At 33.6% G+C, this 14,617-nt stretch overlaps 1 protein-coding gene across 1 annotated transcript in view; it reads left to right on the top strand.

The window, feature by feature from the left end:
* LOC144434036 (receptor-type tyrosine-protein phosphatase-like N) overlaps window positions 1-14,617 on the top strand; it is a 270,864-nt gene that overhangs the window by 161,668 nt on the left and 94,579 nt on the right. The window lies entirely within an intron of this gene.

The raw sequence follows: 14,617 nt of genomic DNA, 5'->3' as shown, positions 1-14,617 counted from the left end.
ATATCATGTTTAGACAGTCTCTTAGTATAACGAGTATTGACTAATATGTTTAAAACTTTGATTCATAGTTTGAACGATCACCCATTGAAACACTAAATGTTCTACATCTTAGGGCCATGTATAAAAGGCATGCAATAATGCTTAACAGTGTATATTGATCTGTATTGTAAGGAATAGCATTATGTTTTATATGTGAAACTGTGAATGAGTACTTGTGGCCATACAAGATAATTATCCTTGCATCCATTCACCATTTGATAGTAAAAAGAGTCTGCAAAACAAAAGAAGTATTATAGTCCAGAAAATGAGTATCACTGTGAATGAATTTATAATTTATAGAAAAGTTTGGACTTAGCAACTTGAGTATAATTTTATACAGTCTGTATTATTCAGAAAGAGAGAAAGTGCCAAGAAATTTCACTACATATTATTAACTGTGAAGTATTAGTCTGATTATTTGTGCAAGAATTTAGTATGATTGAACTCAAACCCATTGTGGGTATGTGGGAAATTTTACATATATTTATGAGGTGTAATTATCATGTTTCAATTTTGTAGATAGTTTGAGTAAAATCTTGCCTACAGGAATAACTGAATATCATTCACTGCCAAAGTTTGTATTCATAGATGAATTTTATACTATATTGTGAACACTTTCAGTTGGAGTTTTTATTTGGAGCGTGTTCAGGAAAAGTGGGAGACACCAGCAGAGTTGAATAACTGATGTATTTGTTTTTGCTCTGTGTATGTCATACAACATTGTCTGCTGCCACCACAGGAGCACACAAGACATGACCAATGACCAACATTCATTGAAAACCAGTTAGAGTCTGATGTAGCAGCTACTGTTTTAAGTATTTATAGACTAGTGACTGATTACAAGTAAATGTGATGGACGACCTTAGTTAAAATGATACGTAGGCCCACTGTCACTAATGATGAATTGTACTAGGAAACCGACCCGCTCCAGGCATTTCTCGTTTTCTTTCTTTTTCGGTTCAAAACTTCAAAGAAGATTTCTGATCACAGAAAGGAAATGGGAAAAGAATGAAGTTATTATCATTAATAGATAATAATATCTTCAATTTTCATCCATTATATCTGCAACGATTATCTCCATACACTTTGACTTTGTGAAATGTAGTCAGGCATTCTTTGTGAATAGAATAGGAAGTTGCAATATTACATGGACATACACTAAACTAAAATACAGGATTAAATTGAGAACACAAACAAATCAAACCATAAGAATTTGATATCGATGAAAGTAGTTTGGGATGTACAGATAAAAATGACTAGCTATTTGCAGTAAGTCTCCGAGTCTGAAAAGGCATTATGGAATAGTATATTTAGATGCAGGGTGATTTTATGAAATCAGTGCCTGCAGTCAATGATTTAGAAATTGAGAATGCATACAGGTTTCATTAAATATTCAACATTTTTGGATGTTCTGTGGTGGAGATTTCTAATTCAATAGAGGTAGATCAAAGAAAGTGACCTGTGCTAGAATTGAATTTAGGGTTGATTAGTTATGAGAGCTTAATACATAATGTATCTCTGAATTGAAATATTTATTGCGTGGAACGAATTGATGCAACTCTATTGAGATTCAATCATATACAGAATGAGATGAATGTTAAAAATTAAATGATTTGCTGCTGTGTTCCATTTGTGTAAGAGATGATAAGACTGTTAATAGCTGGATGTTTTGAAGTCTGTTATTCGAACAAAAACCCATGACAACAAAACCTGATATTATGATCTTCACAGAGCATATGAATGCTGCTGTATGGATGACTGATTCAAAAACAAATCAGCAACAAAACTAGGAAGTGTTAAGCAAATGGCTTGTTTTATACAAAATAAATATCTTATATGATAGCCAAAATTAAACGAAGCTGAGTGACGTCAACTTGCCCATTTTTTCCCACAATTTATTGATTGATAACAACAAGGAGATATATCCAGAACGATTTGATAGGTTGAGAATGAATAAAACCTATTGTCTTTTATTACAGTATAAATCATTGTAATGAATAAGCCAGATGAGAAAAAAAGTACATGCTGCAAAAAAAAAAAATCTGAATTGATGGCAGTGATATTTATTGTCTACAGCCTCAGTGTAATTAAATGTTATTGTTTTGTTTTATGGCTAAATACAAGTCAGGGCTTTACTCATATATTTCAAATATATTTTTAACACAGGTCCTTATTATTTAGACTTAATTTGCTTAATGATGATTTCAATATAGAGACCAAAGCTAATGTAAGTCGTGGTGCAGAGAAGCTATGGCGGAAATACATTGCATTCTTTTTCATTTTTATGTAATTTTCATGTACTTAAGTTGTACTTGAAATCACCAAATTTGAGTATAAGGTTAATGAAGTTGTCTCTCAACTGAAATTTGTAATTTCATGATATTTTACTTCAGAATAATGCTGCAACTTGCAAGTGTGGTTGACAGAAAATTATGTACACTGCAAACAGAAATCTCCATTTTTATCTCAATCTGGCATTATAAAATTACAATAAGATGCACTTTCACTTTCCCATTCTTTGTAAGATGTAAGGGCATCTGTGATAGAAATATTATTATTAAAGTTTATTTCGGGAGAGAAAAGAACATTAAAATGCTCATAAAACATCCCATAGATAACAAATACACACAAAAACAGCATTTTAAAACAAGTAGAACTTAAATATGCATCATTTTCTGTTTTGTCTGAATATTGTTGGCGAGGCAACTACAATGATGGTGTTCTTTTCTGTAGTGTGATAGACAACCAGATGTGTGCTGCAGTTTTCATTCTGTGATGGTGATGGATGATAATATTGTAAAATTCATGAAAAATAAATGCATTAATTAATACATCGTTCTTATGAAACTTCAGTTGTCATTCTGCCCAGGAGAGCTCCGAGTCTGCAAATGAGTTATAGTGTATACACTCGAGAATCATTTTTTCTCCTTGCTCACAATCAAAATTTGCCTCTCTGTTTCATGCTTATATGGTGCGAGTCATATGTTTAAAAACTGCCATACATAATATTTAGTTACTCTCTATCTTGTAGTAAAGGCATCATCTAGAGATCTTTGTGTAACAAGTTTCAGAATATATACAATGTACACGAGTATGCAGTTACTTTAGAATTTGCCTTGCAGTGATAAACATTGTGTTATTGTGTATTTGTGGTGATAGACTGTTAAAGATGTTGAAATATTACATGCAGCATGAATGTTGTGTCGTTGACATCAGGTGGTATTATGGGATAGTAGAAAATATAATGGTAAGATGGTCTTTTGATGATGCCCAAGGTAAATGAATTTTTTTGAATATGTATGTGACTCAGCTGATTACTGCTGTTTGCCTGCAGAGTTGGATTCAAATTTCCAGACTCTGTGTCGTCAGGTAGCTCTGCAAAATATAGAAAAACTATCTCAAAGTAATATATTGTACAGAAAAAATATAAGCCGCAGATTTTGATTGAGACTGCCTAAAACCGTGATAAACTGTATATGGTTAGTGATAGCTAGCTTAGGGAGTTCAGGGAATACTTACTATCTGATCTTGCTGCGATAGATACTCCCATATTTCATGAGTGAATGAACATGCCAATCAAAAAAATATTCAGGTCAAAGTTCAAATGAAATATAAAAAACGAATCTAGATGCTAGTTGGTAGTGTGAAATAGAAATGTTCACCATTTTGTGTAATTTCTCTCTCCTTCTTTTTTACGATTGTAATATTTGTAGTTTAAAATATTTCTATGTAGCGTTTCACAAACAGAAACGGTCTTTCTGGAATAATATTCGCATGTGTTAAAAATTATTGATCAAAACATGTTCGTATATGAAGTTAGTGCTATTTGTTAGTGTTCAGAGTTACAATTTGAATGAAAATTGAATAATATTAACTTAGTTAAATATACAATACTTTACTGCACCGGTATTAGTCACCATATACAATTGGATAATATCAAGCTTATTTATCAAAACAGGTCTCATGATTTATAATGTTACTTAAAAAAACACTGAACTGATGGATACAAAATAGATTTGAACTTGCCCCAATTGAACTATCAATCGTGTTAGAACTCCCGTTGTGAATACTAATGAGATGGTGGGTTGAGCGACTGATTGCTAGCTGTAAGGATTGCAAGTCCATTCACAGTATAGATAGACGTTTTAATGACCGCTATTCTCACAGGACCGACTAGCTGTGAAACTGTCCATATCCTTATGAATACACAATGCAGTCATTCTACAGTTGGCTTTCAACAGCCAGATTTAACAACGATTTGAGAATGACTTCATGGAATCATTATTACAGTAACTTATCAACACATCATCAATCACAAAGCAAAGCTATCACTGCTAAACTTTCAAAATATGTCAGTGAGGTTTTATTAGATGGTGTGTGGGCAGGATGAAATAAATAGCCGTCCTTTTTTTGACCTGCGTTACAATATGGTTGCAAACAGAATTCGAGAATCTGTTTCAAGTTACAAATAAGATTTTATATTTCATTTACAATTTAATTTCAGATATGAAATATTACTGGTAATTTCCAATAGCATTTTCAAGCTAACAAACATGTTTGACAGAAGATGTACATGTATGATATCATGGACACAAGTAGTATACTGCAAAAAAATATGTAAAATACAACATATGATTTACAAGTTTCTTGTACCACTAAAATGTTACTAGTGTGCGCATATGATAGACATGTATAACAGGTTGGTGTTAGTATATGTTGAAATATATGTTCGACATACATCAGGGTGCAATTATTTATTAATTAATTCAAAAAATTGTGAATCAGTGTCCTACACAATACGGAAAGATACCATATTATATACATATATATTATTACAAGTTATTTTCATCTTCATTTTAGCATTATAGCAGATTGGTGAATATATATATGAGGAAATATTTTTGGTTAAAAATGCTTAAATCTTCTTGCTATCAATTGTCGGAAGAAAAAAATATTTAACATACATGTACTCTTTTGTTCTTATCGTATAACTTACAGAATGAATATTTGTGCATGTCGCAGATACTGTACTCTTTCGGTGACTGACCGCATAATATTTGTATATAGACGAGGTAATCATGAAGTGTAGACACTTATAAAATACTATAATTGGAAACAAGACTTATGATTTGTGTACACGGTTCGATTTATTAATATGTGGAGATTAGGTATATGGTTATTTGGTTGTTACAGACCAGTTGATGTGTGTGTTTTGATAGTGGTAACATGCCAACTGTTGTTGGCAGCTGTGTACTATTTGTCTGAACGGTTGCTGTTCACATGGCCATACAGAGACTAATGTTTTTCTGGTTAAACAGCTCTCAAACACTGCAAGATCATTATTGTAAGTACATCTCATATGTTTTTACTGCCAGGTTGTGTGAATGCTAGATTTTAGGTCAATTTGACACTTGCGTACTACACAGGTTAAATAATTCAAGAAACGGAACTTTGAAGTTGTTGTGTTGTGATCGGAGAGGAAACTTGGATACAGATGTTGATCGTTTTAGAATAGTACACCTTGATCAATAGAGTTTTGTTGAAGCCATGCAGTCTCTCTTTTCTTCGTTTGTCAATTTGGCTTCATTTTGCCAAATTTGAAAATGCTTTGCAATATTTGCACACGGAGACCTTTTTATTAATTCCAAAGGAAGCACTGCGGCTGTTGGCCCCCTGACGATGAAATGACATCCCAGCCTGACATCAAGTAATTGAAATGCATTAGAGGAGGTGACCTTTGCCCTCTTATTGCAGATGCTTTATACATACAATACATACACTTCCACTGTCATTTTGCATTTTGTTCCCCTCAACTCCAGCCACTAAGGGGGTTAGATACAAAACTACAATCCCTGTGAGAATTTACAGATATATATACTTATTCTACAGAGAATTTGAATCTCCCAAAGGGGTGATATCACAAAAAAGAAATCAGCCGAGAGCAAGAAAGTAACATTTCTCATTTTCTGAGATGGCATTTATATTGTCTCCATTTCTGTATCCCTTTTATTAATAAAAGATGATGAGAAATAATTAAGAGAATTTTAGAATTAGTCTAATTTCTATTTGAATTGTTTGCCATCAATGAAACGATGTGCATGGCGGTATGTCATTATTGCAATCTCCTACCCTAAGCACTAATCTGACCTCTGACCTGCTTGCAAATGTTTCATTAGTGGACCCTGCATTTGTGACATAGGGTTGACAGTCTGTGTAATGTAAAACCTTCTCCCTGCAGCCCTGAACAGAATGGATTAAACAAAAAAAGTAGCGTTCTTCTAATGGAAAACATGGAGCCAGAGTACTGTGACTAAAAGGAACTATCACACAACAAATTTCAATCAGACTGATCTCTAAAATATTGATAAAGTAAGAAATTATGTGCATTGAAAGTCAAGAAGATGGTTTCACTGAATAGCACAACGTATGAGATTTATGCAAATGAGTTCATTATGTATGTATACTTTTAAATTAATATTGTGATTTATGTAAAAGTATTCATTATGTATGCAACTTTGCAAGGTAAATTCAGGAATAAGTGAACAAACTAAAGCATGTCTGTAATATCAGGCTTCAGTGGTTTGATTTCCTTGGTGAGAAATACATTTTATCGTTTTTTCCTTGGTGAATAATATATTTTATCGTTTTTCACACCTAAGGTACAAGTAATTTTATCACATATCCTCAAAATGATGAATGGTTGAGGGTGATTTAATATTTGAAAATGAGAATTTCTGAAATATAAAAACGTGATGTAGATGGCCAGGAGACAAAATATCTGCCATGATTAGCAAAAAATCGGCATGAATTATTGGCAATAAACTGAAGTAATTGACTTTCATGCAGCTATTTCCCGTTGTAGGTATTGAAAACTGATTGATAATGATGATGATGATGATGATGATGATTGAAAAATTTAACTGAAAACTAGATCTTGCATAAATAGTGACAAGTATCACAACGCAAGTGTTGAGAAGGTGCAAAGGAGACATTTATGACTAACAGTCAAGGTGGCATAATTGAATTTTCAAAAGAGTTGCAATTATTTTGACAATGTCAGACACATAACTTGAGTGAAAAATGATTGTAATATTGTGTTAAAAGTTGATCTTTAGACCCAGCTAGTGTACTTGCAATCTTCCTTGGGGAACTGGAGAAAAATAAAAAGCACTAAGTGTGAGTAATGAGATTTGAACTCAGCAGGGAATATTTACTGTGAATTTGTTCCATGAATACAGAACGATGATGAGATCTCACAAGAAAGGGAGTCCGAGCATTATGTGATATTGTAAGAAAGGATGTCCGGGCATGATGAAATTTCACAAGGAAAGGAGTCACTGTAGGCAATCGGGATACTTAGGAATGGTATATTATGCCTAGTCAGTCTGGTGAATGTTTTTTTCAAGCTACGCTACATTTGTGTGAGTTCTATGGTGGAGAGTAGACTGACAGCTGAAATGTGAATAGGCAGGTGTATTGGTTTAGGTTTCAAAAACTCTTGATAAATATTGTTGAAAACTATCAAATATGTGGAGTCATATCCCAGTTTTAAAAATGAACTAAAACAACAAGCAATTCCTGTCAACTGATCTGCTGAATAAACGTTTTGATGCACGCAAAATATTGTTTGTTGTTCATTACATACATGTAGATTTCAGAATTCCCAGTGTGCCCAATAAGTTGAGTAATATGGGTATTTCTACACTCATTTATCTCGCTAGATGATGTTTTTGTCAAAAAGTATTTGATAATTAACAAGTCAAACATTCTTCTTGAGCAATTAGCTAAAAAGGGGAAAAAATTCTGACCATTAAAATTTGTTGTGTTGATCCTATGAAGAAAGATGGTGGTTGTGTAACTGAACTTAAATGTTGCAAATTGTATAGAAATTCTACCCTAAAGATGCCTGACCAGTTCTTATAAAAAAACAAAAATACATCAAATACATTCACCGTTTTTCTTCAAAAGAGAATAGACTAATCCTCCAGCAATAATGCTGTCGAGGTGGCAGCCATTTTGGATTCACATAATATGCATATACAGTACTTCAGTCAACTTGTCCTTTTTTTTTTAAAGATTTAGATTAGTTTTTATCGATTTTAAAATGAGATCTGTGGAACTATGACTAGAATCATAATATTCTTTTATTAGTTGTATTCTTTTTAGTTATGTCGTATGGGAAATTGTGAATATAGAGTCATAGATTCACTACAAGTCATTGTGTGATCATAATGGAAACTTGGACTATGGTGTTTCCATATTGAACTGATTATATTGGGTTTTACGCATGTACATCATTGAAAACTAGGAATCTCTGCTGCAGGAAATGACTTTTAAAGGGTTGCACATTTCAGAATAGAAAGGTAGAAATATAAGAATAAAAAAATTTCGCGTTTTTAGCAGATTTTATACACACATACACACACACACACACACACACACACACACACACACGCTATCATATTCAGTATGTATGGGAGTTACTAATCACTCCATCATTATCCATTGTCGTAGAAATTAAGATTAAAAAAAACCTTGTCAGCTTTGTCTCACTGTGTATCATTAGAAAAACAAATGAGACAGCTAGCCTGTAAAGATACTTTGTCAAGCCATAAGTAAATTTGTTTCTCTTATTTATATCAGTGATCTCAATTTGTTAAACAGTCACCTGTCAACTCTTCACCCTTAGATCAAGACAAGGTAGTTTACTGAGGTAAGAATTAGCATTGCTTGTCAAGAGGGAAGACATTAATGTAGTGATCAGCATTTTCTAAGGGTTGAATTTAACTAGGTGAAATGCAGCTAAGTTCCCAAGATATTTTACCAGGGTTTACCACTAATGTTAGGGTTTCGAAAGTAAACAAAATTTCTCGTAATTGTTGCTGAGGTTACCAAATCTTGAACAACATTGGTTATATATAGAATTAAGGTGAATAGTTGAGCTCAGAATGTCAAATGTACTGTTCCAATTGAAACCAAGATATGAATTATAAAATATTCTGTTTGCCAAGGTAAACAGGAATTCTCCTGTGACCGTACAGTACTAAGGCTAACACACAAGGAGGTCTCATAATATGTCTGGCCTTTACACATTGTTAATTGGATTATAGCCTTATGCCTAGCCATGAGTGAGCCCACTATTGAAGATGAAAATGTCAAAGACGAGGGATGAGAAATTGATGATGTGTAAGATATAAGGAATGGGAAATAATGGAATACACGACAAAGATCAGAGACTTGGCAAATATCTGTGTTGGCATGATCTTAGCATTATCTGTTTCACTTGACAGTTACAATCCGCTAGTTTTTTAGATTATTGTATGCTTTGTGATATGACTTTTTTTTTGTATAAAATTGTTGCAACGTGTCATTCATCAATGAGCAGCAATATAAATGTAAAAGGATCTCATACCTCCTTTGTAAGGAATTATAATGAGAATTATTTTTGTAAATATTAGAGATTTTACATGTTGGTGTTTCATAATTGAGGGTTTAGATGAAATATGATATCTCAAATCAAAATGCAATTGATGGTTATTTTAACTATCATTTATAAAATTAGCATGATGTATTTTCATGTCAACTGATAGGAAACAGTGTATACGAAAGATAGTTTCGTCTTCTGAACGTTTCCAAGGTTGATGAAAAATAAGCGGACTGTGATCCTGTTCAGTGTGGCGTGGTCAAAGCATCATGAAAAATTAGTGTGTCTGTAAGCTGAACTCGCATCGTTTTCATTCTAATTACAACTTAATTAGCCTGTGATTATACTCTCATTTGACACGCACTACTGCACATGTTGATAGCTGTTTATGTCAGGTCAGCTGGGGGGTCATGTAAGCACCACCCAAGCATACAGAGATTGTGACAGCTTCCAGGAATGTCAAGATAAAGCTTGAGGGCAAAGTATACATTACAGGAAGTTATGCAGGACTGAAGTAGCAAATGAGAGGGGCTGACATCTAACCTGTCTACCATAATACAAAGACACCGCAGACCTAGGAGATCAGACTTCAAACACAGTTCCTTCTTTCCTTTCGTGATTAAAGTCTGCAAATATTGGAGACTGGGAACATGTTTTGAAGGATTTAAAAATAAGGTTTCAGATCAAGCAATGACTGTGCTTATAGGAATACGCAGTTCATTAGGGGCTTGGGCACTATTGAAATTGTAAAACATGGCCAAATCAGTGTGAAATTGCTGCAATTTGAGCTATTTTTCAAGTGTCCTTGGTATTTTGCTGCTGGCGTTACACACTTACAAGAAACATGGTAATAGCAAAGGATGAATGCTTATTTGCAAAGATTTCTCTGCAGGCCACAGATCCTTCTAAGAGATGTATGAATGGTTACCATGGAGATGAGATGTCATCTAGGAGATGTTTGTATGGTCAAAGAAGGTACAGGAAGTAAAGTGGAGTCGTGAGACCTATAGCTCTGATTTTCAAGTAGCATAGATCCAACAAACTTGTGTAACTGTGGCTGAATGATATGACTCCCTGAGTCTCAAGTCTCCCATTTTAATCTCAGTGAGGTTTAGATGATGTAACTAAAATCTGGATTAAGCTCTTTGAATATTCAAAGTTAAAGAAGCATGTAGGGTAGCTGCAAGTGAAAAATATATTAAGTGTGTGACATGTACTAATGATACATAAATTCAATTTCTATGAATAAACTATAGGTATCAAATAACTCAGCAAATCGAAGAGAGATAATTGATAATACTCTAAGAGAGATAGTAGAGTGACCAGTATGATATGTCCCAGCATGCTACATGTAACTCTCTCTCTCTTCTAGATTATTTAAAACCTTTTTCCATCTCAAAAATCCCACATTTTTGTCCAGAAAATGCCATTTCTATTCGACCAATCTAAGATGTTATGAATCTTACTAAAATCTGATGTCATGATGAGCTATTTGTTGACTTTTTACTTTTCATTTTTTGGGGGTTTTTTTGTGCTTTAATTTCCTTTGAAATGCATTTGGTCTTATTAGTTGCTGCCCCTACTTCTGACTGGTAATGTTTTAATCTTCCATGTACACATAGCCAACCAAAAACCCACCTTGCAGTAAACACTACAGTTCCCAAGTTCCCATTAGTCAGATGGAACATTTAACATGGTCTTATTTGAATGTTAACGGTAATGAGAACTGGTCAGATATAGGGACAGCAACAGAAAACAAAAGTGAAGATACAAAATAATACGATACAACCAAAAATGAAGGTTATGGATTTAAATCATGTTGCCTTAGAGTTTAACTGTTTAATCAGAAATTCTGGGGAGAAAAATTGTTTCTTCTACCTAAAATTACACAAGTATATGTTATGCCACATTATTTTCTTTGTTCAGCCAATGAAAATACGAGTGACCTAAGGGGTCTAGCAACTCGTAGTGATGACCTTTAGGTCATGAGCATTTTCAGGCTGAATGAAAAAATGTGGAGAATAATATAATTATACCAGTATCAAACAAAAATTGGGGAAAGTAATGTCAATTTTGAACGTTTTGATTTGTATTTTGAACACAGCAAAACCAGTGATGTAGATACATATTGTCCTAACATAGGCGCATGTTGTCATGACATAGAACGACTAGCGTGTATATATTCCTTATTTTTGTGCAACTTGGCTCAGGCATGGCATAATGTACAAAATATGTACAAGGACTTTTTTGTCATCTACACACATACACATTATTTTTTTGATACATTGCAAATGAGATAGCCTAGGGCCATTACATACATTGTATACTTAGTTACATGGTCGAGATGTAACCTTGCTCCAAGCACTGTTTACTAAGTAATCATATTATCAAAGACCTTTGTACATGCACATGAACATAGTATTTTCACCCAGCATTTCATGTCATAAAATAAGCTTACATTAAAATCTAATCACCGTGCTAATCGAATAGATAATTGTTGCCAGATTCTGAAAATCATTTTTAGTTCGATACTTGCAGTAAATGCTTCAGATATTGTGTTCAATATTGTATGATAGTATTGTGATGTTCTGTAATTAGGTTTTGAAGGTCATTGATTTATCTGTCCATTCTCAATAAATGTCATCTCATTATTTTCTTATGGGAGACGAAAGTATATACATGTACATTATACAGGACGTATGCAAAACGTTCATTATTATACTTTCATCCCAGTCATACACTTTGAACTTAGCTTAAAAGGTGAACTCCAGTCTTTTTTATCATGATATCCATTATCGTTGTATTCAGATTTAGAGAGAAAAGTACAATTCTAGAAAACTTAGAACGATACAGTGTATAGTACATTGTAGTTTTATCCTAGGATATTATGAAATTTTGTGCAAACTCTCATAATTGTGGTTCCTTTTCATGCATATATACATGTATGTGAACTTTATAATTATATGCATATTAATGGTTGTCTAGTACATGATTGTTACCTTTAATACACCAGCTTGGGGGAGGGGGGGGGGGGTTTACATATGTACAGAATGAAATAGTTGTTGAGAAGCCTTTCTGCTATAATTGCTTTTTTGCCAAATTTTGAAAATACCTAATTCAAGGAAGATTTGAAAGCTTAGTGTTACATTTCAACATGTTAATATATTATTTGTTTTTAGCTTGTAATATTTTAGATGAGTGATTGTATTGATGTTACCGGCAGAATGCAACAGCTAGCATCAAATTTAAGCCCAAAACAGGCACTGCCTGACAGAGGACTGCAATGAGTCTCACATATGCATGTATTCATTCATAGTTATTTCTTGCTGGTGCACTGTCCCATTTCAGTCAAATCTGGCTTGACTAGATCACATCATTTTGTTAATATCAAACTATGGCAAAGAATAATTATCAAACATTATAATATGCACGCAGTTTCTGTGTAATGTTGATTATATTAATCTTTTATTGCATATTATGCCGTAGCAAGCATGGTATTTTTAAAAACATACAAAAATAACATACCTGAATTGTGTGAATGCAATCCTGCTTTAATACATCTAAAAGAAATTCCCAAGGAGAATTTTATCATCTGAGGTCAAAATATGCAAAAATTTACTTTGCCATTTAGGAATGAAATTTGAATAATTTAATGACAAAAAAGAAAAAGTGCCTCTGTTTCATTAGTGTAATGAGAACAAAGAATTAGATGGTGAAATTCATCTTTTACCATGGTGTCATCATGGTTGAATGGTTAGAGTGGTTGGCTTGTAAACTGCAAGTTGCAGGTTTGAGCGCTGTCACTACTGTTTGTTTCTGAATGGCTAAAGTCCTTGAACATCAATTGTGCCTTAGTCAACCCAGCTGTATAACAGAGGACCTGGTAGGATAGAGTTTGCAATGTGAATGCTTTAATCCCATGTGCTAATATAAAGGCTACAATGGATTATATGCTCCCCAGGGAGTTGAGGTAGTATAAGGAGTTGTGCCAATATAGATTCCAAGGGGGTAATAATTGTAAAGCACTTTGAGTGGGAAAGTGCTATATAAAAACCAACATTGTTAACATTATTATTACCAAATTTAGACAAAATGTACAAAATATTTCATCAATGTATTTTATGAAGATTCTAAGATCACCTATTAGTCTTTTTAATGTTGATAATATTTGATACAACAATTTGTTTTAGGGTGAAGGATAGAATGTGTGTTTAAAGAAAGCAATAGACTATCTCTGATTATCATGCTTAATGTAACATCAGGAAGTTTGTTTGTATATGGTCTGTGGAGAGGTTACATTTTGTGTGGTGATTCACGTGCATATATTTGTCATTTCATTTACCATCCATTAAATTTAACTGAATTACTTTTTAAACTAGTGAAGTTTGATTCTCATTTGTTATGTGTTTATTTGCAATTCATTGTGCTGTCCATCCAAAATAAGCCATGATTCATTGACTTGCCTAAGTCGTCAAATAATATTTCAAGTTTATATGTATGGCACCAGCTGTCTTGCAACTCTCTATGTTGACTGAAGTAGAGTCAGTTTGGTGTTACAGTAATTTAGCCTCAGTAAGTACACAAACTGTAATTGGAGAACGAGTCACGTGAACATCAATTACCTGTTAAGATTATACAAGTTTAATTTCATTGCCGAAAGATCTGTTTGCCATGACAGTCAATCTCAACCATTTTGTCCAAGTCTTTGATGTCTGAAAATAATCCATATTCGTAGATCTAGGTAGATTAGAAACATCGTGATTTTCATACAACAATTTGCTGTGTGCAATCTCCGAGATTGACCCGCAGCAAGCCGAAAGAAGCCAGTCAAATAACCTGATCACTAAATGAACTCTAGCAGGAGCAGAGGTTTCCAGGGCTTCTTTCCAAGCAATTATGTAGTCTGTTAGAACTAATGTGTTCAGTAAACATTGGCAACCTACACAAGAGTCATCAAGGAAGGCGGTTTTCAATTTGTATTGCACCCAGCCATTCCACTCTGCCTTCTAGTTGCAGCACTTGTCATGAACCATGTAACACAGAAAGTGAAAGTCTTGTATGTGAAATACATATTCAAAGTAAGCGGTCATTATGACAGTGACAAGTCAGACATTTATACTGGTCTTGCCATTTTCTAAAGTGGTCCCAGCTGAT

The sequence above is a fragment of the Glandiceps talaboti genome, chromosome 4, assembly GCF_964340395.1.
Source record: "Glandiceps talaboti chromosome 4, keGlaTala1.1, whole genome shotgun sequence".
Lineage (NCBI taxonomy): Eukaryota > Metazoa > Hemichordata > Enteropneusta > Spengelidae > Glandiceps > Glandiceps talaboti.
Note: the sequence above shows the minus strand (reverse complement) of the source record. Positions and strands in the feature narration are given on the sequence as shown.